The 5,425-nt window shown below is 31.8% G+C and overlaps 1 pseudogene; it reads left to right on the top strand.

Annotated features, from left to right (window-relative positions):
• Nucleotides 1-258: 258 nt before the first annotated feature.
• Nucleotides 259-4,667, top strand: LOC106777152 (annotated as a pseudogene).
• Nucleotides 4,668-5,425: the final 758 nt, after the last annotated feature.

Here is a 5,425-nt window from a genome sequence, read left to right as displayed (position 1 = left end):
CTCCCTTAGTTTATGCTGCCTGCCTGGGCTAAACCATTGTCTCTATGCACTGTTTATACTGTTATATCTATGGTAATGTATTTATTGCTGCACTGAACTTGCAGAGACATATTGCTTGATTTATACGGCTATTTTGGGGTGATTAGCATATAAGTTGTTGTAATACATTCATGTTATAATGTGATTAATTGGCAGTGTTGTACTGCTATATACTGGGTTGATTATTGTTTATAATGTTGTTTATATTCATGGTCATTTGGTATGAGCAACTACTGTTACTGTAATGTGTTGACCTTGGTCTGAATAGTTTATATTGTTGTCATATACGTATGAAACATTGATTTCGTACACTCTCACATTCATTTCTAAAGAAGCTCCGACATTTAGGATTTAGGACTCTATGTGCAAGCCATTATTTGCTTGCTCACAAGCCAACACGAACCATCTTAAGCCACCACAAGCCAACAATCGTCGACTATGGCTTTACCAACTTCTTATAGAAACCCTCTCCTTCTTCCTCTCACGAATCTTTCTGAGCACAACTTTTCCTCTCTCTGGTACCATCTTGCTTTCTCTTGTACAAGTTTTGATTTTGATGATTATGTTGCTTTGATAAGCCTTTTAATCCATCTGTGTCTTCTGTTTTTGGTTCTTGTGTCTTGCTTTATTCTCGAAAATCTCGTGTTTCTTGATCCTTTTACACAGGCTTCTGAAAAAGAAATGTTATTTATTTTTTGTTGGGAATTTGTGTACTTTTTTATTCTTTAAATCCGTTTCCCTGTCATTGTTAGGGATTGTTGATTCCTGTTTTCAGTATGGTTCTTTACACTTAATCGCTTTGGTCCGATTTTTTGGCTCTATCATTAACCTGTATAGTTTTAGTCAAGTTATGCATAAGGTTTCTTGACAAAATTAGTGCTTTTGTGATAAGTGATTTAAGAATTTTATATTTGGGTTTCTTTTGCTTGTTGAGGAACATTTACAATGATTGAATAGCACTTGATTACCTTTGCAGGGAAAAATTAGGTTATCTTTTTAGGTCGAATCAGATTTTGAGAAATTTATTAATCTGCCTCTGAATCAATTTTGCAAGAAGAGAGATAATGTCCAGTGCAAAGAAATCCCATTTGAAGGATTCTAAACCTAGTTCTGTTGAATCTTTTGATTCTGATTATGAGGAGAAGCATACCAAAAAGTATTATTACGCTGTAAGTTAACACCAACCCCTTTAATGCTGACATTGATGCCACTAAGAAATCATCATTTACATAGTATGCTTTTCAATCGACCAACCGGAACAGATACAATAATAATTTTTGTGATCCAGGCAGATTAGAGAATCAATCGGTTCAAGAACTGGAGAGTTATGCTGTTTACAAGGCTGAAGAGACCACAAATTCAGTCAACAATTGTATGAAGATTGAAGAGAATATAAGAGAGGATGCCATCAAAACACTAGTCACCCTTCATCAACAGGGTGAACAAATTACCAGGAGTCACCATGTTGCTGTTGGTTGACATTGACTACGATTTAAGTCGGGTATCAATCTTCTTCCTGTTTTACCTTGCTGAAAATATTGTGATGTTATGAAACCCTTTTTGAATTCAAATAGCATTCTGCTCTAAATCTAACTAATTATTTTTTTCAGGGGGAAAGCTCTTGGGAAGCCTTGGTAGCCTCCAAAACTTAGAAACCAAAGAAGACACGAGCAATAACAGACCCAGTTATTGTCGGAGGTTAATGTCATCTCCGCAGAGTCATAATTGATGATTAAAACACCTGTTTTTCTCCATTATTGATGATTAGCAAAAGTCTTATTGTTTTTCTCCATGATTAACAAATGTGGTTTAATTATGGTTGTGATACAATGATATAATATTAAGTCACTTTAATTCTCTATATAAATAATCTAGGATATATTTTGGTTCGGTTTCTAATTTGTAGATATTAGTTAGAATCTATAAACTTGCTTGGGTTATGTTATATTTGGATGTAGTGTGTATATTTGATTTTCTTAAATATATACATACGTAGCTTAAATATGATTTTCATAAAGAAAAATCTACTTTGACTTCAATATCAGATTTAATTTTGGTTTTTAGAAAATTGTGACACTTATACTGAATGAAAATCACTTGATTTATCCATATGCTAATTGAAGGATAATAGATTTAACTTCCTAAAGTAGATAAGTGTGAATTAGTTGGATGATCACTTTTCATTAATTTCCAGTAAAGAAAGCAAACCAGTGCACTATTTTTTTTTTAGAAGTATGCTTATGATCTCTTTAGATTATTTTAGTGTAAAAAAAGAAAAACCATTGAAACTTCTCTTGTTTGAATATTTTTTTGGCTGCATTATTTTTGCTTTCGTTACAGCAAAATAATGAATTTTCTAGTATTAATTAATCTTAGTCACTACTTATTTATAAGTTTCAACGTCTGACATGGGGTTTGCATGGTAAGTTTCTTAAGTTATCTGCTAATAACTGCAGATAAAGTCAACTAGCAGACTTAGAGACACATTACTTCCAAAAGATGAACCAAAGTTGGCAATCTCACTGGTACTACTTCTTGCTCAACATCGATCTTTGTAAGTTTGTAAACTTAAAAAAATTGTTATAATTGTCTATCAAGATTCCTTTTCTCAAAATTTAATGTTTTTGCAAAGCTGTCGTAAATGCAGATGCATCCTACATGAAATCCACACCGTCTACCTATCTCTCTGTTTGGAGAGTTCAATAGTTAGAGATAATGATTCTTGAATATATTATGTAACATCTTTTATGCTTTTAGACCTTATATGACTCATACAGTTAACAAAAGAGTGATTTAAATATAGAAATTTAATAATCTTGAACTTCTATGTTTTCATGAAATGTTTATTATAGAAAGACCGGGAACATGATACCAATATTTTACCAACTTATGTTAAGAAATAGTGAGTTCTGAAGCTATTGAAGTCTCATTTAAATTGGGCATATACTGCTTCCTTATGTTACACAGGTCGTTGTCCCTCTTCTTTCTTATCTTACTTTGCCTTTCGAATGCCAGTTCACTGCTGATTTAATAGCCATGAATAGATTTTATCATCATCAGTACCTACCAAGAGATTGCAGGAACGTAAGTATAATATACCTAGTAATTTCTTTCGTCTTGGAAGCCTCTGAGAGTCATGTGGGCTAGTTACTATTTTGCTTAAGCATCTTTCTAGACTTCTTTATATATCTTTATATAGACATCGTTCATCTGTTACATTATTTTATCGTTCATCTAGTTAGAAATTTCCTTTTTGCCTTTCTTACATTATTCTTTTCCCCTTCTATAGAATACTAGAATATGTATTTGACATCTCATATTTTATAAGAAGCTATTGGATGCTAGCCATATTCACATTTATGTTCGAATGTTATTATTATGGGCTATTGCTTTAAATCTTGAAACTGGTTTTCCCAGAGGAACATTGTAAAGTGGTATATGACCTATTTTTTGGGATAAAGCGTGTGGACTGGAAGTAGAGTGTATCATGACATAACCAATAGCTCTTTAACAGGCTCAAGTGGAACAATAGAAGTACATAAACCAGATTTTTTTTGAATATATAATGCTTAATTCTTCCCCTTCTTAACATCCTAGTTTTAGTACCTTTTCTCTAATCCCTCCACACTAATCGATATCACGCTGTAGTGAACTGGAGTTGCCCTGGTTTGCTATGGGATTCAAATAGTGAAAATTTTCCAATAATTGTCATTCGGTTATAATAATGGCGAAAATAGCATAGCTGGCTACTATGAAGTTACCTCTGTTTTGACCTTTCTTCCTTTAGAGTTGTAAGGAAATCTTTTTTCCTTTCTTTCATCCTTTATTCTCCCATTTAACTTTCTAGTTCACATTATCATAATTTGATACAGTTTTGTATTTATTTTTTCTAATAATTTCATCATCTTCTTTCAAATTTTGACTTCACTACCATGCCTTTGTTGCACCTAGATTGATGGTGGTTGTGTGCTTAAATTGTGACTTCTATTATTTATTTTGATTTTCTTTAGTTTTGGGTTTTCTTTTTTGTTTTTGAGGATTTATGTGCGCACTATAAACTTTTTAGTTTGTATTATATAATTTAAAATAGTGTCCATCATGTTATCCTGCTATAGCGAGTTTAGAACTAGCCACTGCGCTGTGCCCTTTGAGATTGATAACCATAATGACTACATCATGACCTATTGCTTGCTTGCTGTCGTCTCACGATTCCCCTGTCACTTTTTTGAAATGTCTAATTTTGATATATTTGATCTTTGAAATCGTAATTTGACTGTCGATTATGCTATATTCATATAATAGCCTGGAATAGTTTGAAACACCATCGTTAGTTTCTTTCAAATACTATGCAATCGATTGCATAGGTTGGTTGTGTTGGTAATACTAATTTTTACTATAGCATATCACTTAATAATGAAGTCATATTAGTATACCCCTTCCTTTCCAGATATTTTAATTTTTTTTTCTTATGGAATTTCATGAGACATCTTTGCACTCTTACAGGGTATCATGATCGGACAATTTTCTCAGTTCATTGGTCAAGGTAAAATGACACTTGCCTCTCACTTTCTTAGTGGTTTGTATTTGGTGACTTTGCTACTATTTTCATTTCACATCTAATCTAGTCTTAGCAGGTTTATTTTCATGCTATCACGTTTCTTGTGGTTACCATTAAGTTTTCTTCAAGATAATTGGAGTCTCACGTTGTGTACGAAAATGTTTTAGTTTGTGGAGTCGAGGTTAACTATTTTTCAAACTTTGTTTTTTCAACTCCTTGTACCGGTATTTAGCTATATTGGAAAGTTATTTGTAGAAGATAATTTGATGCTAAAGTTAGCAAAAATTTGACAATTTAGCAATCAATGTATATTAAATGTAACTAACATACTGCAATACTTCAAACTTGTATTTATAGATTCTAATATGGATTTTGGATTAGTGTTAACTTAATTACACCTTAACTGATAATGATCATATTTTAACTTAAGATAATCATTCTTAATCTTAATTCTTATTTAAAATTAATCGCTCTGTTAATGTTACTTGATCGACTTCTTTGTTAGGTATTTCTGACTAATGGGATGATTCAATACTAAACTATACATAAACTAATTTATAATATATAAATAAACTTAAACTTTATTTTATAAATTAATTATATAAAATTAAATTAGATTTAAAATTCATATGGTAGTAAATTATGATACGTGTTCGAGTAATATTTGGTTGTTTAGAAAATATGTGAAGAAGTTAATGATGTTTTGGTCGAAAGGTTGTAGTCTTTGTTAATAAGATATAATTTTGGCATGATAAGGGGACAAAATATGAACCAATTCAAAACCATTGAAGACCCGTGAAAGTATAGCACATGGCTAAGGCGTGTACT

The sequence above is a fragment of the Vigna radiata genome, chromosome 11 (genome assembly GCF_000741045.1).
Source record: "Vigna radiata var. radiata cultivar VC1973A chromosome 11, Vradiata_ver6, whole genome shotgun sequence".
Taxonomy (NCBI): Eukaryota; Viridiplantae; Streptophyta; class Magnoliopsida; order Fabales; family Fabaceae; genus Vigna; species Vigna radiata.
This window is presented reverse-complemented; position numbering and strand designations above follow the sequence as displayed.